The sequence below is a fragment of the Phyllobates terribilis genome, unplaced genomic scaffold, assembly GCF_046119375.1.
Source record: "Phyllobates terribilis strain yellow unplaced genomic scaffold, ASM4611937v1 Scaffold_3__8_contigs__length_932513732, whole genome shotgun sequence".
Lineage (NCBI taxonomy): Eukaryota > Metazoa > Chordata > Amphibia > Anura > Dendrobatidae > Phyllobates > Phyllobates terribilis.
Genome location: NW_027362763.1, coordinates 422102803 through 422125239, shown reverse-complemented (window position 1 = coordinate 422125239; position 22437 = coordinate 422102803). Strand labels below are relative to the sequence as shown.

At 49.4% G+C, this 22437-nt stretch overlaps 1 long non-coding RNA gene across 1 annotated transcript; it reads left to right on the top strand.

Annotated features, from left to right (window-relative positions):
- Positions 1-20002: 20002 nt before the first annotated feature.
- Positions 20003-20793, top strand: LOC141258148 (uncharacterized). Its single transcript, XR_012318210.1, has 3 exons — positions 20003-20263; positions 20426-20596; positions 20691-20793. It is a non-coding gene; the product is annotated as an uncharacterized lncRNA (long non-coding RNA).
- Positions 20794-22437: the final 1644 nt, after the last annotated feature.

Below are 22437 nucleotides of genomic sequence, written 5' to 3'. Positions count from 1 at the left end.
GCCGTTAAGTCCTTGACAGGGACCACCAATAGAAACCGGGAGTAGTGATCTACGATGGTGAGGGCGTAGACGTACCCTGATTTGCTTGGAGCCAGTTTCACATGGTCCAGGGCTACTAGTTCCAGTGGCTGCCTGGTGATGATGGGCTGCAGGGGACTCTTCTGGCTGGCACGGTCCTTTCTTCTTAGGTTGCACGGGCCACAGTCTCTGCACCACCTCTCGATGGCTCCTCTCATGCCTACCCAGTAGAACCGTTCACGCAACAAGAACCCCAGCTTTTTCCATCCGAAGTGTCCTGCTTCGTCGTGGTACGCCTCCAGAACCATAGCCCCGTCTCGTCTTGGGACCACTACCTGCCAGGTCAGCTCATGTGTTCTAGTGTTGACCATTCTCCGGCACAGCTTCTCCTTGTAAAGAAACAGCCTGCTTTTCTCCTTCCACAGTTGCTTGGTCTCCTCCGGAGCGTCTGGGTCAAGATGGGCATCAGCCTGTGTCAGCATTTCCTTCACCAGACGGACTGCGGGATCACTGTCTTGTGTCTCCACCCAGCTGTAGTGGGGTAAGGGATTGAACGTGGCAGAGCGCCTGTCCCTTACACGGTGGGAATACAGGGTAATCCCATGACGGTGGAACGCAGGGAGTTCGTCTTCTTCCAGTTCTTCTGGATCTTCCCCTACGTCCGGTAAGTTTGGCATTGTGGACAGGGCATCCGCGTTGGCATTTGAGCGTCCCGCCCGGTATTTGATGGCGAATTCATAGTTGGACAGGCGGGCCATCCATCTCTGCTCCAGGGCACCAAGTCTTGCAGTGTCCAGGTGTGTCAACAGGTTGTTATCCGTGTACACGGTGAACTTGGAAGAGGCAAGGTAATGCTTGAAATGTTCGGTCACTGCCCACACCACTGCCAGGAACTCTAGCTTGAATGAGCTATAATTCTCAGGGTTTCTCTCTGTGGGCCGTAGTTTTCGGCTGGCGTAAGCATTTACCCGTTCTTTCCCCTGCTGGATCTGGGACAGTACGGCTCCTAGCCCGATGTTGCTCGTGTCCGTGTGGAGGATAAAGGGCTGGCTGTAGTCAGGGTGCGCCAGGATTTCATCCCCCGTGAGGGCCATCTTCAGCTGGCGGAAGGACTCTTCTTCCAGATTTTCCCATCTGAAGGGCGGCTTCTGGTTTTTGGCCTTCCTGGATTGGCCTATCAGGAGGTCCTGCATAGGAGCTGCCATTTTGGTGAAACCGGGAATGAATCTTCGGTAGTAGCCTACCAACCCGAGAAAATGCCGCACTTCCTTTATGCTGGAGGGTCTTGGCCAGTCTTTAATCATGGTGATCTTATCAAGGTCGGGAGCCACTCCGTCAGCACTCACCACGCGTCCCAGGTACTGCACCTTTGGTTTCAGCAGGTGACACTTGGAGGGTTTCACCTTGAGGCCGTAGCTTGCCAGGGCGTCAAACACTTCTGCCAGGTGTTTCAGATGGTCCTGGTAGGTTTTGGAATAGACGATGACATCGTCCAGGTATAACAGGACCGTCTCGAAATTCCGGTGTCCCAGACAGCATTCCATCAACCGTTGGAAGGTTCCTGGTGCGTTGCAGAGCCCGAACGGCATACAGTTGAATTCGCTGAGGCCCATCGAGGTGGTGAATGCAGTCTTCTCCTTGTTTGCCTCTGCTACAGGAACCTGCCAGTACCCGCTAGTAAGATCCAAAGTGGAGAAGAAGTTAGCAGATTTTAATGCAGCTAAAGATTCTTCTTCCTAGGTAATGGGTACGCATCTTTGTGTGTGATACGGTTGACCTTTCTGTAGTCTACACACATTCTCATGGTGTTGTCCTTCTTTTTCACTAGAACTAGTGGAGCTGCCCAGGGGCTACAGCTGTCCCTGATTACCCCAGCCTCCTTCATGTCCCGCAACATCCCTTTTGCAAGCTGATAGTGTGCAGGGGGTACAGGTCGGTATCTTTCCTTTATGGGCGGATGGTCTCCTGTGGGGATGTGATGTTCTACCCCCTTTACTCGCCCGAAGTCTAGCGGGTGTTTACTAAAGACTCTTTCGTACTCCTGAACCACCCGGTAGACTCCCTGTTTTTGGTGTGAGGGAGTGGAGTCAGTACCCAAATGCAGTTGCTGACACCAGTCCTCCATTTGTTTCTTAAAGCCGTTACCTTCCTCTGGTTGAGATGGAGGCAAGGGTTCCACGGCCCTTACAGAATTTTGGTTTATGGTGAAAAAATTTGGCTAGTGTGGCATACCGGGGCAGGTATACTTCTCTCTCCCCGATATTTATGATGCGTACGGGCACCCTCCCATGGCGTACATCGACCACCCCCCGTGCTGTCAAAATGGTGGGCCTACTGTCTGAGTAGACGGGTTCTACCATTGCTTGGTAGTCTCTACCTCTCAGACCAATAGCTGCCCGGCACCAGATCATCATCTCACTTTTCGGGGGCATGGCAATAGGGAACGGGTCACACATTCTCACGCTACCTATCTCACCACCAGATAGTTCCACTTGATGCCGTTTCATCAGTGCCCGGATCTCTTTTTGGAGCACACGCTGCTGGCTGGATCTGGCGTTCTTGGCAACCTGCTGTAAAATGAGAATCACCTCTGCAAGACAATTTTCAATCACGTTAGTTCCCAAGGTTATTCTAGGGTGGCTCTCATGACGGTCTATGTCCACAATAATCAGTCCTTGTGCCGCCAATTCGACTTTACCGACCTTAATGGTCACCTTCTTGAATCCCACCTGCGGCACGGGCTGACCATTGCTGGCGATGATATTCAGGTCGTCATCTGGGTAGCGGGTTATGTCCGAGTCATTCCAGTACCGCTTAAAGAGCACGTACGGGATGGTAATCACTTGTGACCCAGTGTCCAGTAGGGCACTCATAGGAATGCCATCCAGTACCACAGGCAAGACCGGATGTCCCCCTACGTATTTATCACGCCAATTCGATAGGCCTGATGATCTTATGCCTGGGGGTTGGCCCTCTACCCCAGGTTGTGCCCGTTTAAATAACAGTACCTTGCCATGTGTCCGGGTTGATTGCAGCGGCAGCAGATGGGTTGTCCGTCCTCGTTGTATCTGTTGCTGGGTCTTCCTCTGGACATTGGGATCCTCCTCTGTCGGTGCCACGGGACGTCCACCGGTCCGGATGCCAGCTGGATCTTTACTGGAGGGGAAACCTGTAAAGACTGCACAGTTCTGGTTAGCGCGGCTACGCTTTTGGTTAACTCTTGGACCTGATGGTGCTGGTCTGTAGCCGGGTTGTTATCCAAAGCCTGCGCACCAGCTCCTACAGACTCTGCAGACAAGGGCGCCGCCTCCTGGTGATAGGTAATAGCAGGGCGCCGGTGGGTTACAGCGCTACCCGGTGCCGGTTCTCGGAGCACCCGGATGGCCCTGTCTTTGAACTTTGCAAAGTCTAAACCAGGGTTCTGCAAGGCCATTGCACGTAACTGGGTTCGGTGGGCGTTGGACAGCAGACCCTCAATGAATTGCTCAGTTAACAGTTCATCTGCATTCTGCACACTGTCAGGGTCTGCCTGTTTAATGGCTCCCAGGGCCTCTTGCAAATTCAAAGCATAGTCTCTTATACTGTCTTGGGCCCGCTGCTTGCACCCATAGAATTTCATTTTGATCTCTGCTGAGGTACGGGTATCAAAAGTGTCCCTCAGACGGGTTAAGATTTCTTTTACAGTCTCCTTGTCCCGGACTGACCAGGACTTTACTTCACGTTGGGCTGCCCCGGTTAGCTGGCCTACCAATATGCTCACTTTTTGTCCCTCTGTCAGGGGGTACACCTTAAACAGGCTGTACAGTCTCTCTTTAAAGTCGCTTAGGGTATGCGACTCCCCTGAGTACTGGGGCAGCCAGGCCGCTCCGGGGATATAGGGCATTGTAAATGGAATTACTGCGGCAGTGGCCGCGCTGGTGGTAGAGGGTCCCTCCGTGTCCGTCATCTTCCTCCCCCCTAGTTAAGTGTGGCCTACCTTCTGTTGCTTCTTCTCTGTAGGCCGCGGCTCCGCAGACGATCGTCAGGGTGGAGGACCTTGCATCGCGCTCTGGTGACGTCAGCGTCACTCTCCCTCCCTTGAGGGGACCTTGTGCAGCGTCGATGCGTGAGGCGGAGCTTCGGGTCTCGAGCACTTTCGGCGTCCACGCCCCTCTTCTTCCCGCGCGGCGTCCCGAAGATGGCGTCCGATGGCGAGAAAACGACTGCGGATGGCGGGAAACTTTTGAAGATGGCGGGAAACTTTTGAAGATGGCGGGAAATGGCTACGGATGGCGGGGACCTTCACCACGGCAGGTATGACAGTCTTTTGAAGGCGCGCAGTACCCGGTGGTTGCGGTCATGAAATCCTCCCGACTACGCCAAAGCTGACTCGCCCCCTGGGCCTAGTGTGGACCTGTGTGGGAAACCCGGAGCCGGGTCTCTGGGGGTTGTAGAATACGTGGCGGTGACCCGGTCCCGTGGCTCAGGGTGGTCAGGCCGATGGTGGTATTTTGTGGGGGTTTTAGGTTAATTGTCCGACTACGCCACCTGTGGATTGCGGTCAGTGTGGACCGCCGCTGCAAGGCAGACCGCTGGGGCTGATGGTGTGTGCAGCTGAGGTAGTGTGACTCCCCACGGGAAGAGTGCACGGGAGTCCCAGCACTAGTAGTGCTGGTGCGGCGATGAAGCAGGAACGACTCAGAGTCTTTGCAGTGCAGTTCAGGGTCTTTACTGGTGATATTAAGTGTAATGCACACGCCCAGGTTGAGCGGCGTGTGCGTGTGATTCCACTGGACCGTGCCGGAGAGTGAATGCCTGGAGGGGCGTAACTAGGTATTCACCCGATCCAACCAGGGTCTCACGACGGCATACGATGCCAGTGCTCAAAGGAGGATCCGAGCAGAGGGACCAGGTGCTACTCCAGGACAGACCCCGGACACGGCTGTTGACCCACACAGGGGAATACAGGAACAGACTGGTTAGGCTGGCACACAGACTGGTGGGTATAGGCAGGCACGACTGGTATGCAGGCAGGCGGGTATGCAGGCAGGGGGGTAGAGGCAAGCACGGCTAGAGTGCAGTCAGGGAGGCACTAGCAGGTAGGAACACAGGTGGGATAGGACCCAGTACACACTGGGACTCAGGAACAGAACCACAGATGTGGCGGACAAACACAGCAGAGTAAGGCCGCCCAGAGTGGTGAGCGAGAGCAGGGCTAGACGAGACCGCCTGGAGCGGTGAGCGAGAGTAGAGCAGGACGAGGCCGTCTGGAGCAGTGAGCAAGGGTAGAGCAGGACGAGGCTGCCTGGAGCGGTGAGCAAGAGGTCAGAGCAGAGCGAGACTGCCGGAGTGGTGAGCAAGAGGTTAGAGCAGAGCGAGACTGCCGGAGCAGTGAGCAAAGAAGTCAGAGCAGAGCGAGACTGCCGGAGCAGTGAGCAAAGGAGTCAGAGCAGAGCAAGACTTCCGGAGCAGTGAGCAAAGGGTCAGAGCAGAGCGAGACTGCCAGAGCAGTGAGCAAAGGGTCAGAGCAGAGCGAGACTGCCGGAGCAGTGAGCAAAGGGTCAGAGCGGCGCGAGACTGCCGGAGCAGTGAGCAAAGGGTCAGAGCGGAGCGAGACTGCCGGAGCAGTGAGCAAAGGGTCAGAGCGAAGCGAGACTGCCGGAGCAGTGAGCAAAGGGTCAGAGCAGAGCGAGACTGCCGGAGCAGTGAGCAAAGGTTCAGAGCGGAGCGAGACTGCCGGAGCAGTGAGCAAAGGGTCAGAGTGGAGTGAGACTGCCGGAGCAGTGAGCAAAGGGTCAGAGCGGAGCGAGACTGCCTGAGCAGTGAGCAAAGGGTCAGAGCGGAGCGAGACTGCCGGAGCAGTGAGCAAAGGGTCAGAGCGGAGCAAGACTGCCGGAGCAGTGAGCAAAGGGTCAAAGCGGAGCAAGACTGCCGGAGCAGTGAGCAAAGGGTCAGAGCGGAGCAAGACTGCCGGAGCAGTGAGCAAAGGCAGAGCAGGCTAGAACCACCGGAGCGGTGAGCAAGGCAGAGCAGGCTAGAACCGCCAGAGCGGTGAGCAAGGCAGAGCAGGCTAGAACCGCCGGAGCGGTGAGCAAGGCAGAGCAGAGGGGACAGGGCTCTGTTCACACGGAACAGACAGGAAGGGAAAGGCAGAACCAGATACCCACAGGGTACTTGCAGTGAAGTAGCGAGTGGACCACAAACTCACAAACGGAAGTACAGTGACAACGAGCAGGAGTTAGGTACGAGTTCAGACTCTGCAGAAAAAGGAAAGGTACGGGCATAGAGAAACTCAGGAAACAGGCTAGAAGAGTATACAGACAAGAACAGACACAGTAGCAAGATACAGGAGCGGGTCTAGGAATGCAGCCCCTAGAAGGCGGGAGGAACAGGCTAGGAGCGTGTTCAGACAGGACAGACAAGATACAGGAGCGGGTCTAGGTATGCGGCCCCTAGAAGGCGTAACGAACAGGCTAGGAGCGTGTTCAGACAGGACAGACAAGATACAGGAGCGGGTCTAGGTATGCGGCCCCTAGAAGGCGGAACGAACAGGCAAGGAGCGTGTTCAGACAGGCCTGGAAATACAGCCTCCAGGAAAGGCAGACAAGCAAACACAGAAAGGGACCTGGCACATTCAGAGTGAAAGAGCACACTGAATGAAACACAATGCTCAGGCAGGGATTCATTGGAGCAGCTGGGTTAAATACCAGATGACAGACAGCAATAGGCTGAGGACGCACAAGGGGTGTGCCTGCAGCAGGTACAAAAAGCAGGAAGTGATCGGGCGCCGCCCTTAAGCAGCAGACACAGAGGCAAGCAGACAGCATGGAGGGAAGCCAGGCTAGCAGACTGGACTGGAGATCAAGTGCGTGCTCTTGCACAGTGGGCGATGGACCACTATGCAAGGACGCCGCCAGGTATGTTACAGTACCCCCCCCTTACGCCCCCTCTTCTTCAGGCCTGCCAGAATGTTCCGCAGGGAATTCGAGGGCCAATCCTTTATTTCAAGGAGATCACTTCCACTGTGCACCGGAAAAACTGGTCTCCTCTGGGCAGCTAGGATGCTACCTCCTATCCAGCCATCCTCAGCAACAGATGAAACGGGTGGAGTACCAGGAATAGCACACAAGAAAGTCTCTCTCCACTTATTATCAGGTAGCACCCCAGAGGGTTCAGGAGACCACTGGAAGCCCTCCGCCGGGTTGGAGGGGTGCAGAGACTCGGGGGTAACCTCTGCTTCGGGGTACATCTTGTCAAGCTCACAGGATGAAATGGGCGAGGTATCAGGTACAAGGTGTAGAAAAGTCACTGTCTCTTTGTTATCAGGTGGTACCCCGGAGGATTCAGGAAGCAACTGGGGGTTCTCCGCCGGGTCGGAAGAGTGCAGAGACTCGGGGGTAACCTCTGCTTCGGAGTACACTAGGTTGGACTCGCTGGAAGAAGCGGGCAAGGTATCAGGTACCGAGTATAGGAGAGTTCCTGTCCATTCGCTATCAGGTAGCACCCCGAAGGGTTCAGGAGACAACTGGAGGTCCTCTGCCTGGTCGGAGGGGTGTAGAGACTCGGGGATAACCTCTTCTTCGAAGTACACTAGGTCGGACTCACTGGAAGAAGCGGGCAAGGTATCAGGTACCGAGTATAGGAGAGTTCCTGTCCATTCGCTATCAGGTAGCACCCCGAAGGGTTCAGGAGACAACTGGAGGTCCTCCGCCTGGTCGGAGGGGTGTAGAGACTCGGGGATAACCTCTGCTTCAGAGTACACTAGGTCGGACTCACTGGACGAAGCATCAGGTACAGAGTATAGGGAAGACTCTGTCCATTCGCTACCAGGTAGCACCCCGAAGGGTTCTGGAGACAACTGGAGGTCCTCCGCTTAGTCGGAGGGGTGTAGAGACTCGGGGTTAACTACTGCTTTGAGGTACCCATTGTCAGGCTCACAGGACGGAGCGGACGAAGTATCGGGTACCGGGTGTAGGGAAGTCTCTCTCCATTTGTCATCAGGTGGTATCCCGGAGGATTCTAGGTGGGCAGAAGTCTCTTCGGGCAGGAGAACTGGTGCGCTACCCACGCATATTACCCGTAGGGGCTGCTCCGGGATACAGGGAAATTAAGCTTCAGCGGGGACTTCAAGGTTGGGATCAGGAGGTCTTTGGGAGGACAGACCCAGGCGTGACGGCTTGCCTCTACGCCTAGCATGTCTGGACTGCCTCTTGAGGTCGTGAGAAGTATTCCAGAGAGCGTAGTCATCCTGTGTGGATTCTGGGTGGGCAGTAGTCTCTTCGGACAGGAGGACTAGTGCGCTACCCACACACATTACCCGTCGGGGCTGCTCCGGGATATTGGGAAGTGAAGCTTCAGCAGGGGCTTCAGGGTTAGGGTTCTCGAAGACCATACGAAAGGCCACCAGGAAGGCCTGCAGGTCAAGGACGACAGGATCCCATGCTTCCCATAGGGGGGTGACCCATCTCAAGGCATCACCCGCGAGTGTTATGTTCTGCTACCAGAGCTAAGGAAAGAGAGGAGATCTGTCCCTACGATAGAACTCAGCTGAATCCCTACGATGTAACAGGGAACCTGATCCTGCGATCAGACCTGCTAAAGTCCTAAGCTAGTCTGTACGAAGACCTATAGATGTGGGGGAGGAATCCCTACAAGTACTAAGGACTGGGAGGAATATGGGACACCTCCTAACAGAAATAGTAGCAGACAGACGAACAAACAAAATATAAAGAACATAGAGGTCAGTAAACCAAGCAAACTAACAGAGCAAGACACAGAGCACAGGCTAGCTAGAAAGTAGATATACAATGAAGTCCAGCAAAGCCAGAAGGGCGGAGCAGGATTAAATAGGCCAACAAGGTCATGTGACCAGCAAAGGAAAAAACCTAAGAGCAAGGTTCTAACAGTACCCCCCCTTCTAAGAGGATCCTCCGGATCCCCTAGGACCAGGCTTATCAGGAAATCTCCTGTGAAACGCTCTGATAAGTCTGGACGCGGAAACATCATCTGACCTCACCCAAGAGTTATCCTCGGGTCCGAAACCTTTCCAGGCCACAAGATACTGCAAACTACCTCTATACCGTCTAGAGTCAAGGATGCGAGAAATTTCATATTCCCCGTCCTCCACCACCGGAGGAACAGAGGCAGAGGCGTCACCATCCGACACAACAGCTTTTTTTAACAGAGAGACATGAAAGACCGGATTAATTCTCCAGGAGGTAGGAACCTCCAACCTAACAGCAGATTGGTTGACAACCTGAAGCACCTTAAAGGGCCCTACAAACTTGGGACCCAATTTCTTAGAAGGAATCCTCAACCGCAGATTCCTAGAGGACAACCAAAAACGGCCTAGTAACATCAGGCTGCATAAGGATGGGAGCAGAGGTGAACCTCTCCTTGAGATACACAAAAGCTTCAATGGCCTCAGAAGACCACTGAACCGCATCAGCACCTTTCCTGGTGAGATCAGTCAGAGGTTTGACAATACTAGAAAAATTTTTTATGAATTTTCTATAGTAATTGGCGAAACCCAAAAACCTCTGTATCGATTTCAAACCAATAGGCCTAGGCCATTCCTGCACAGCCTGAACCTTAACCGGATCCATCTCAAAACCTTTGCTGGAGATAATGTAGCCCAAAAAACTAATTCTCTGTACAGCGAACTCACATTTCTCCAGCTTAGCAAAAAGCGAATTGTCCATTAATAACTGTAATACCTCACGCACGCTCCGCCAATGAGACTCCAGATCTGGCGAATAAATCAAAATGTCATCCAAATACACAACCACATTTTTACCGATCAAAGGTCTAAGGATGTCATTAATCAGATTCTGAAAAAATGCAGGAGCATTAGTAAGACCAAAAGACATAACCAGATTCTCAAAATGACCCACAGGAGTGTTAAAAGCAGTCTTCCATTCATCACCCTCCTTCATGCGCAACAGATTGTATGCCCCCTTAAGGTCAATTTTAGAGAACCACTTGGCCCCCAATAACTGGTTAAACAGATCAGGAATCAATGGCAGTGGGTAAGGATTGCGTACCGTAATTTTGTTAATCTCACGAAAATCCAGACAAGGACGTAAACCGCCGTCCTTTTTTTTTACAAAAAAAAATCCAACCGCCACAGGAGACTTAGAGGGTCTAATGTGACCGGCGGCCAAACTTGTCTGTATGTATTCCTCCAAAGCCTTCCTCTCAGGAATAGTAAGGTTAAATAAACGACTTTTAGGAAGAGTCGCTCCAGGGACAAATTCAATAGAACAATCATAGTCTCTATGGGGAGGCAAAACCTGCGATTCCTTCTCAGAAAAAACTCTCCAAAAATCCTGAATAGGAACAGGCAATTCTCCCCTATCCAAAGCTGCAATACGCCCGTTACAACACTTGTCATAACATTTATGGCTCCAGGATTTAATTTCACTGGTAGACCAATCCAGTACAGGATTGTGACATTTTAACCAGGGCAATCCCAATATTACTGGAGAAGGCAAGTTATTCAACACTACCAAATCCAATTTCTCATGGTGAACACCATTAATAGTGAGAGGAAATTCACAGACCTTGAGAGTAATATTCTTCAAAGGGGAGCCATCCACAGAAACCACAGCAATGGGGGATGATAAAGGTTCAGGTTTTAAATTGAGTTTTTCCACGAATCCCCCATCAATTACATTCAGTGTAGACCCGCAATCAACAAACACCCGAAATTCCATTAATTTTTCCTGAGCAATCGTGGAAGCAGCTAAAAATACACCCTTGGAATTTAAACAGGCAATACGGGCATGACTGACCATTTTTTTTTCTTTCTTCATACGAAGCTCACAGCCTTTAATCAAATGACCAGATTTTCCGCAATAGAAACACAAGCCTTTCGAAAAACGACGGTCTTTTTCTTGAGAGCGAGGTGCCACCGATCCAATCTCCATCGGTTCACCACTGTTAGTACACACATTATCATAACCAGAAACTGACATAGCAGAGGATTTGCTCTCATTAACCCTAGCACGCAGTCTTCTATCCACCCGTATAGCTAATTGCATAGCCTGTTGCAAATCCTCAGGTGTAGGATAAGCAATTAGCAGGTCTTTAACCCTTTCACTGAGCCCAGCAAGAAATAGACTTTTCAGAGCAGAATCGTTCCACCCTGTTTGAGTGGACCAACGACGAAAATGTGTACAATATTTTTCGACATTACCTGATCCTTGTTTTAAACGTCTCAACTCAGTTTCAGCTGATGCGACACGGTCAGGATCATCATATAATAGTCCTAAAGCAGAAAAAAAACTATCCACTGATCTGAAGCATGTATCACTAGGTTGCAAAGAAAAGGCCCACTCCTGAGGCTCTTTGCGCAAAAGTGACATTATGAACCCTACGCGCTGGGATTCATCCCCAGAGGAATTGGGTCTCAAACGAAAATACAATAAGCAAGCATTTTTAAATGAAAAAAATTCTCGATGTTCACCAAAAAATAAATCCGGCAAACATACCTTAGGCTCCAAGAAATGTGCTCCACAACAGTTACTCACGTGCTGACGGAGCTCGGCCACTTCCAGAGAGAGTCCCTGCAGGCGATGAGCCAAATCCTGAACCGACACCATGATGGAACAGAAAAATCTTTCCTAAGAGAATTTGCTGGCTGGACTTACTGTTATGTTCTGCTACCAGAGCTAAGGAAAGAGAGGAGATCTGTCCCTACGATAGAACTCAGCTGAATCCCTACGATGTAACAGGGAACCTGATCCTGCGATCAGACCTGCTAAAGTCCTAAGCTAGTCTGTACGAAGACCTATAGATGTGGGGGAGGAATCCCTACAAGTACTAAGGACTGGGAGGAATATGGGACACCTCCTAACAGAAATAGTAGCAGACAGACGAACAAACAAAATATAAAGAACATAGAGGTCAGTAAACCAAGCAAACTAACAGAGCAAGACACAGAGCACAGGCTAGCTAGAAAGTAGATATACAATGAAGTCCAGCAAAGCCAGAAGGGCGGAGCAGGATTAAATAGGCCAACAAGGTCATGTGACCAGCAAAGGAAAAAACCTAAGAGCAAGGTTCTAACAGCGAGGTAGTCAATCATAAAGGCAACTTTAGCCCAATCGGAAGGAAAATAGAGAGGGTAGGCCTTGAAGTGTAGCATGCATTGCTCCACAAATGCACGACTTTGTTTTGGATCCCCAAAGTACCGTGGCGGATCCGCAGGAACGAGTGCAGAAAGATCCATGTGGACGGGTGCGTACTTCGCCTGTAACTCAGCTAAAGAAAAAAAAAAAAAAAAATATATATATATATATTTATTTTAATGCACGTATTCGCTGGGAAACGTCTCAGAGAGCGAAGGCCGTGGGGCTCAACGGGAACCATGGCCTGAGCATGCTGTAATGCACACGCCCTGGCTGAGCGGCGTGTGCGTGTGATTCCACTGGACCGTGCCGGAGAGTGAATGCCTGGAGGGGCGTAACTAGGTATTCACCCGATCCGACCAGGGTCGCACGATGGCATACGACGCCAGTGCACCAAGGAGGAACCGAGCAGAGGTACCAGGTGCTACTCCAGGACAGACCCCGGACACGGCTGTTGACCCACACAGGGGAATACAGGAACAGACTGGTTAGGCTGGCACACAGACTGGTGGGTATAGGCAGGCACGACTGGTATGCAGGCAGGCGGGTATGCAGGCAGGGGGGTACAGGCAAGCACGGCTAGAGTGCAGTCAGGGAGGTACTAGCAGGTAGGAACACAGGCGGGATAGGACCCAGTACACACTGGGACTCAGGAACAGAACCACAGATGTGGCGGCCAAACACAGCAGAGTAAGGCAGCCCAGAGTGGTGAGCGAGAGCAGGGCTAGACGAGACCGCCTGGAGCGGTGAGCAAGAGTAGAGCAGGACGAGGCCACCTGGAGCAGTGAGCAAGGGTAGAGCAGGACGAGGCCGCCTGGAGCAGAGAGCAAAGAAGTCAGAGCGGAGCGAGACTGCCGGAGCAGTGAGCAAAGGAGTCAGAGCAGAGCGAGACTGCCGGAGCAGTGAGCAAAGGGTCAGAGCAGAGCGAGACTGCCGGAGCAGTGAGCAAAGGGTCAGAGCAGAGAGAGACTGCCGGAGCAGTGAGCAAAGGGTCAGAGCGGAGCGAGACTGCCGGAGCAGTGAGCAAAGGGTCAGAGCGGAGCGAGACTGCCGGAACAGTGAGCAAAGGGTCAGAGCGGAGCGAGACTGCCGGAGCAGTGAGCAAAGGGTCAGAGTGGAGCGAGACTGCCGGAGCAGTGAGCAAAGGGTCAGAGCGGAGCGAGACTGCCGGAGCAGTGAGCAAAGGGTCCGAGCGGAGCAAGACTGCCGGAGCAGTAAGCAAAGGCAGAGCAGGCTAGAACCGCCGGAGCAGTGAGCAAGGCAGAGCAGGCTAGAACCGCCGGAGCGGTGAGCAAGGCAGAGCAGAGGGGACAGGGCTCTGTTCACACGGAACAGACAGGAAGGGAAAGGCAGAACCAGATACCCACAGGGTACTTGCAGTGAAGTAGCGAGTGGACCACAAACTCACAAACGGAAGTACAGTGACAACGAGCAGGAGTTAGGTACAAGTTCAGACTCTGCAGAAAAAGGAAAGGTACGGGCATAGAGAAACTCAGGAAACAGGCTAGAAGAGTATACAGACAAGAACAGACACAGTAGCAAGATACAGGAGCTGGTCTAGGAATGCAGCCCCTAGAAGGCGGGAGGAACAGGCTAGGAGTGTGTTCAGACAGGACAGACAAGATACAGGAGCGGGTCTAGGTATGGGGCCCCTAGAAGGCGTAACGAACAGGCTAGGAGCGTGTTCAGACAGGACAGACATGATGCAGGAGCGGGTCTAGGTATGCGGCCCCTAGAAGGCGGAACGAACAGGCAAGGAGCGTGTTCAGACAGGCCTGGAAATACAGCCTCCAGGAAAGGCAGACAAGCAAACACAGAAAGGGACCTGGCACATTCAGAGTGAAAGAGCACACTGAATGAAACACAATGCTCAGGCAGGGATTCATTGGAGCAGCTGGGTTAAATACCAGATGACAGACAGCAATAGGCTGAGGACGCACAAGGGGTGTGCCTGCAGCAGGTACAAAAAGCAGGAAGAGATCGGGCACCGCCCTTAAGCAGCAGACACAGAGGCAAGCAGACAGCATGGAGGGAAGCCAGGCTAGCAGACTGGACTGGAGATCAAGTGCGCGCTCTTGCACAGTGGGAGCTGGACCACTATGCAAGGATGCCGCCAGGTATGTTACATTAAGGCAGACCCTCCCGGGAGTACTGGCTAACATAAGGGGCCTGGTCAGTCTGCGAGCAAACAGGAGTTCCCCTGGCCAGGTGGAGTTGAAGGCCTCCCCGTCTATCTGCACTCTTTCTGGCTACCTTGCTGTAAGCAGGTAGAAGTAACCCACGTCCCTGAGTATACCGTGTGGTGCTCATCCGTATGGCTGGTGACTTGGGGCCTTCTGTTAGCCTCCGCTCCTGGATGGCGGTGCTGGTCCCTTCCTTGTGACTCCGGGCTTCTATGGCCAGAGGACCTGGAATCCCCTGCCGGCTGTTTTGTGCTGCTGGGTGAATATCAGTCCCCACAGCCTCGGACTCTTGTGTCCGTTTCCTAGATTCTTCTGCCAGGGCGAGCTATATCTCTGCTTAGCTTCCAGCCCCTGGTCTTCTGCTCCTAGCTCCTACAGAGCTCCTGCTGTAACTCTCCCTGTGTCTGGAACTGTCGCCAGGCTCTGACTGAACTCACTAATCCCGCCCCAGACCCAGTTTATAAGGGCAGATTCCTCCCCTCCCAGGTCTGGGCAGGAAGTGTTGCATGCTTAGGGCTCCTGACCAGAGAAACCTCCCACTTGCTCTCAGACGTAATATTTCTATTACTGTGGCAACCAGACCCCTGGGGTGCCACAAAACTATTATCCCTTTAGCTCACCCAGACACCGGAGTCCGAGATTTCTATTAATTCAGGAATAGCATAGAAAACCTGGACAGATCAGGAGGATCTTCTCCCCCTGAAGAAGAAGGGGAAAGAGTTGCCAAACTTGACCAAGTATAGGACCAGGGGCCCAGAAAGAGAATTGGTAGCCCCAAGGAAAGGTCCTCATTGTCAGTTGTGGAGAAGGACCCCAAAGAAAGTAAAAGATGGCAGGTTCAGCTTAAGACAGGACTGATCCCAAACAACGCACACATTGTTAGAGGAGGCCTCACAAATCTACAGAGTGAATATCTCTACCTGCACCGAAAACCTGGTTACCCTCCTGAACTGTATCTGTTACCGGACATCAGTAAAAGAAAGCTACTAAAGCAAAGACTTAATGTGTGTGTGTGCCTACTTTGACATTACTGCCTATAACGTTCATACAAGCCGTATGCCGATCACCCCAGCAACCATACACAGCGCTGGTAACTGATTTTACTCGTTACCACAGGAGGCGTCAGGATACAATACTCCCATCATCCTCACCCCCATCCCTTTACTGACGGTCCAGGGCACGGAATCGGGAACCGACCAACCGTGATCCCCACAGAAGTAACCCATCCATCCCGGTATCCGAGTACCCCTACCCCTGTCGACCGAATCATATAGATATCAAATATTACCATTATACAAGGACTTAATTTATCTCCATACTGACCTATACAAATACTAATATTTCCAAAAATAATTAAACAAGGCCTAAATAATATCACATTATGACCAACATTGCCACTCAGTAGTGACACAATAATGGTACTATACTGCTAATCAATAAAGACCTCTATAGTGTTAAATACCAATTTTACAGAGGCATTCTGTAGACCAGGGGTGGGGAATCTTTTTCTGTCAACGACTATTTGGATATTTATGCCATCCTTCGGGGGCCGTACAAATTCTACTAACTCCACCTACAACTCTGTAATAACTTCACCCACAAAGTACGTCCTGATGCCGACACTGGGGTCAGGACGTAATCTTTCATTGCATGTGCCTCAGCGATCAGTAGTGAACACTGCGTGCCCGTGCTCACAGGGCAAGAAGAAATAAATGGGCCAGCGGCCAACAAAGTACAGCTGCCGGCCCGAATACTGCTGTCCCCAGGAATCTGCTCGGGGGTCCGATAAAAGGTCAGGGGGAGCCAGATAAAAGGTCATCGAGGGCCGTAAACGGCCTGCGGGCCTCAGGTCCCCCACCCCTGCTGTAGACATTATCAGTGAATACAGTACAGTTAAAGCTAGTGATTTACAGTTAAAGGGGTTGTCTGGTCCAAACTGTTAAGTCTGCACTGCAGTCACTCTGTGTGACGTGCAAGCTTATGAATCCCTGCAGCGCACATTTGCTGGTTTCTGACTCGGGACCGGAGGGTTCATATGCATTGTACATACTCCCCGCCAGGGCCCGTCTAGTGGGCACGGCCTCTCTCCATACACTTGTATAGAGCGAGGCCAAGCCCCTTTTAGAGTCGCGGCCGTCCAGTGGGTGTGGCTAACTAGAGGGAGTGGCCTCTCTCTATACAAGTGTATGAAGTGAGACCGTGCCCACTGGCCAGGAGTATAAATAACTCACACATACCCTTCATTCCCGGCTGAGAAACCGGCGAATCCCCACAGCGCACTGTGCGTGTGCTGGGAGGATTCATTAGTCTGCAGTAACACAAAGTGACTGCAGACTTATCGATTTGGACAGGACAACCACTTTAATTGCCTTCTCTTAATGTACCCACCTTTCACTAGAGTCTGAAGAGTTTGCTGCTCAATCATATTTCACTTTTGACTTTTCCAGCACTCATCTTTTCCCCAACTAGACAAAATCACCATCTGCTGCATCCCTCAATTCTGTACCTGTTGCTGACCCATATGCTGCTATTACTATACCTTGTGTGTTGGACAACACCCATAAATACTGTATTTCAGAAATAACGATTGACAATATAGTCCCTCTAAGAAAGTTGTATACAGACATAAAATACATGCCCCCAAAATAGTGCCAAACATACACTGTAGACCTCCATACTGAGCCCAAGACGCTAATACTGCAACTTACTTTTTTGCTTTACAAAGCAATAGTGCCTGATGGGTGCCCCTGCACAGTTATAATGCCTCTTTTGTGCCTTGACACAGGGCTACTTCTGCCATGCGACAAGTTGAGGATCTCATCCCGGTTGGCAGCCTGGGGGCACTCATTAGTTGGTGAGAGAAACTCCAAGGTGCACAGTAACAGGATATACATGTGTATAATTTTTAAGGAAAAAAAACAAAACCTCGATATGCCTCTATATGAAACTGAAGATACTGTAAAAAGGGATAGTAGTGCCCCATAGCAGGGTAGCGATTCAGTATTATGGCTATAGCTCTGTGCAATGACTGTTCTCATTATGTAAGTGATCTGTACATTGATTTGTTGACTAATTGATAAGCTGACAAACTTGAATACAACAAATTGCTTGGTTTATTTATGTATAGTAGGATGTACTACAAGAAGTTTGCTATGTGTATTATGTGGTTTGTAGCATGTAGGGAAAGTGTCCGATAAGTATAAATAGGTTGTTGCATACTGTGTCTAGCACTAAAGTGCCAAGTTTGCTATGTGTAAATTGAGATGGTGGGCAGGGGAAGGGGGTAAAATACTACTGCAAGGCAAAGAAAGATCAGGTTTAAAAAAGGGTTTGTGAAATTACTTAAGGAATTAAGTGTGCTTATTGTAACTGGTAGACAAAGAAGAACCACACTTACATTGTTATCTAAGCTAAACACATAAATATTAAATAACTACATACGACAAATAAGAAACATCAAAAACACGTAGGCCACAATCACTGACTTCTCCTTCTTACACAAAAATCATTTACATATTAAGAAAAACATGGATTTCTCTGGAATAAAACATTGGATGCATATATATATGTAAACTGCCCCCAACGGCAGTCGTGTGAGTGGTCTGCCATTTCCATGTCGGGGCCAGCTACAGGAAATTTTGTATTGTTGGGGGGGGTGTGCGATATTGTGCCTGGATCTGCTGCTTCCATTGTCGGTTTCATTGTTCTTAATGCAGTCCCGCACCCGTTAACCGTTTCATTCAATAAGCCAGACCAGTCCTTAAAAACAATGTCCATTTTATATTCGGCCAAACTAGTGAACATGGGATTATACACTCTCTATCTCCATCTTCCACACAGTACACCGACTCCATTCCCAGAGTTACAGTCTGCACTTTGTTCCCGGCAACAGGTACCACAGGGGACATGGGGAAATGTTTGATTTGCCTGCGCTTCCTTAGGGGTAGGGTCATAAGGGTCCACATGTAACGCTATGATCCTGATACCCGGAGCCTTTAACTAAGACAGTTCCAGGGGCCGCTCGTTGAGATTAAACTCCCTATTTCTAGTACTCACAGCAGGGCGCTATCTTTTCCTAAGGTCCTTCTCTTCCGCTGGACCATACTTTTCCTGGACTTCTAAACTTTTCTCTCCTCGCTGCAGGGGTCCCCACTTGCCTGTGATGTCCTGCGGCCTCTGTAACTAGCTTATTTCCATGCTGAGCCTTGTAGGTCTACCACCAATCAACCTGTTCTCCTTCTGTCACCTCCTCTCTAGCACACAGCCTACTCCACACTCTGAGCACTGAACATCAACTAACTACTTCCTATATGCCCATAGCCCCTTAGCCCTCCAAGAACCTGACACACACCGGCCATAAGGATAAAATACACTATTATACATAAATATAGAAGTAGGGGCGCTGGTAGGCTAACTCAGTAGATCTGCTGCAAGTGGTGTGTGTCACCATAGACCACTATGTAAAGAGAATCAAATGTAAAAAACCACTGCGCTAGTATACTGAGAAGGATATGATTATAAATGGAAGAGTAAACAATAATGGATATAAATTGTTATTTTATTTTATTATAAATCACTCTTATAAAACGTTCTAGATGCGTGTTAGCATACAATCAAGGGTTAAAAGTGGAATGACTGGTAAGTCCTCCAGGGATCCAGAGCTTTTGGGACCTGTAATGGAATAGATAAGGACTAAAATTACTGACCTGTATTAAGTTGATTGGCTATAGAGCTACTGTGCATGTATTTACCTGGGATGGCAGGAAGATCGTTAGGAGATGAAGAGGATAATATGTACAGAAGGGTATGAACTTCTTGTTTAGATAGAATGTAGAAATGGGTGCTGTAATAAAAGAATTAACATTAGATCGCAAGCTATATCTAGTCTTGATATGAAGTGCATCTATTAAGATGGCTTACATGAAGAACATGATTCTATATATGGTTATAATCCCCAACTGGACGAATATATGGTTCTGTGGGGTTATAGAGGCTTGGTACTATTATGGATAACTGGTAGAGTCTGTAATATGAATGCACAAACAATAGTTAAGGTTATATTAAAAATGCACAATATATAGACCTCATTAAAGTACTCACTAGAGTAGGGGGTTTACCTGGTAAAGAACAATTTAGTTAGTGAGTCAACAAGGACCTAGTCTGGTTTTAATACTGGTCCTGTAGAGATGGGCAACCCGTTTGATGGATGGTTGTGCCTGGCAATTGAACTCTAGATCAGAGGGAGTATCAGTGGGTATTCATTGCCAGCTGGTAGCTGGTACAAATATCTGGTGGGGAAGTAATGGTATGTAGTTAATATAAGGACATGTAGATAAATAAATAAATAAATGAATAAATAGAGCGAGGTTTATATAAACGATATAGGGAGAAAAAACCTTGTGTATACTCAAATGCAGAGAGCAGCACCCGTTGGTGATACAGTTCAATACCTTAATAGTTGACCCGAGCGTTTGGAAATAGGCATACAAGTGTCCAAGGGTTGTAGAATAGCTCCGTGGAAGGCTCTGTGTTCTCTCCGTTGATCTCCTACTGGATGGAGGAGGAGAAATGCAGGAGGAGGTGGTGTGTGTCAGAGTCCCGGCCGGAGACTCCGACACCACGATGCAGCGTGCGGCGTGCAGCGGGCGCTTTCCCGGTCCTCCTCGCCGCCGGTAGCACGTGACCGCTACCTCTGACGTCACGCCAGGCCCTACACCAAGGTCCTTGCTTCCTTTCAGCGCTTCCCCGGGAAAGCGCCCGCTGCACGCCGCACGCTGCATCGTGGTGTCGGAGTCTCCGGCCGGGACTCTGACACACACCACCTCCTCCTGCATTTCTCCTCCTCCATCCAGTAGGAGATCAACGGAGAGAACACAGAGCCTTCCACGGAGCTATTCTACAACCCCTGGACACTTGTATGCCTATTTCCAAACGCTCGGGTCAACTATTAAGGTATTGAACTGTATCACCAACGGGTGCTGCTCTCTGCATTTGAGTATACACAAGGTTTTTTCTCCCTATATCGTTTATATAAACCTCGCTCTATTTATTCATTTATTTATTTATTTATCTACATGTCCTTATATTAACTACATACCATTACTTCCCCACCAGATATTTGTACCAGCTACCAGCTGGCAATGAATACCCACTGATACTCCCTCTGATCTAGAGTTCAATTGCCAGGCACAACCATCCATCAAACGGGTTGCCCATCTCTACAGGACCAGTATTAAAACCAGACTAGGTCCTTGTTGACTCACTAACTAAATTGTTCTTTACCAGGTAAACCCCCTACTCTAGTGAGTACTTTAATGAGGTCTATATATTGTGCATTTTTAATATAACCTTAACTATTGTTTGTGCATTCATATTACAGACTCTACCAGTTATCCATAATAGTACCAAGCCTCTATAACCCCACAGAACCATATATTCGTCCAGTTGGGGATTATAACCATATATAGAATCATGTTCTTCATGTAAGCCATCTTAATAGATTCACTTCATATCAAGACTAGATATAGCTTGCGATCTAATGTTAATTCTTTTATTACAGCACCCATTTCTACATTCTATCTAAACAAGAAGTTCATACCCTTCTGTACATATTATCCTCTTCATCTCGTAACGATCTTCCTGCCATCCCAGGTAAATACATGCACAGTAGCTCTATAACCAATCAACTTAATACAGGTCAGTAATTTTAGTCCTTATCTATTCCATTACAGGTCCCAAAAGCTCTGGATCCCTGGAGGACTTACCAGTCATTCCACTTTTAACCCTTGATTGTATGCTAACACGCATCTAGAACGTTTTATAAGAGTGATTTATAATAAAATAAAATAACAATTTATATCCATTATTGTTTACTCTTCCATTTATAATCATATCCTTCTCAGTATACTAGCGCAGTGGTTTTTTACATTTGACTATTATACATAATATATGCAAATATGTCATCACACAAAAACAACTTTTAGCAATTTTAACCCACGTGACACAACGTCTTCTTGAGGGGGACAGAGCTCTTGTCCATTCACTCACATACAGTGCATTGTGAAAGTATTTGGCCCCCTTGAACTGTTCTACCTTTTGCCACATTTCTGGCTTCAAACATAAAGATATAAAATTCAATTTTTTTTGGGAAGAATCAACAACAAGTGGGACACAATCGTGAAGTGGAACGAAATTTATTGGATATTTTAAACTTTTTTAACAAATTAAAAACTGAAAAGTGGGGCGTGCAATATTGTTCAGCCCCCTTGAGTTAATACTTTGTAGCTCCACCTTTTGCTGCGATTACAGCTGCAAGTCGCTTGGGGTATGTCTCTATCAGTTTTGCACATCGAGAGGCTGAAATTCTTGCCCATTCTTCCTTGCAAAACAGCTCAAGCTCATTGAGGTTGGATGGAGGGCGTTTGTGGACAGCAGTTTTCAGCTCTTTCCACAGATTCTCGATTGGATTCAGGTCTGGGCTTTAACTTAGCCATTCTAGCACCTGGATACGTTTATTTTTGAACCATTTCATTGTAGATTTTGCTTTATGTTTGGGATCATTGTCTTATTGGAAGATAAATCTCCGTCCCAGTTTCAGGTCTTTTGCAGACTCCAACAGTTTTTCTTCCAGAAAGGTCCTGTATTTTGCTCCGTCCATCTTCCCATCAATTTTAACCATCTTCCCTGTCCCTGCTGAAGAAAAGCAGGCCCAAACCATTATGCTGCCACCACCATGTTCGACAGTGGGGATGGTGTTTTGAGGGTGATGAGCTGTGTTGCTTTTACGCCAAACATATCGTTTTGCATTGTGGCCAAAAAGTTTGATTTTGGTTTCATCTGACCAGAGACCTTATTCCACATGTTTGGTGTGTCTCCCAAGTGGCTTGTGGCAAACTTCAAACGAGACTTTTTATGGATATCTTTGATAAATGGCTTTCTTCTTGCCACTCTTCCATAAAGGCCAGATTTGTGCAGTGTACGACTGATTGTTGTACTATGGACAAACTCTCCCACCTCAGCTGTAGATCTCTGCAGTTCATCCAGAATGATCATGGGCCTTTTGGCTGCATCTCTGATCAGTCTTCTCCTTGTTCAAGATGAAAGTTTAGAGGGATGACCGAGTCTTG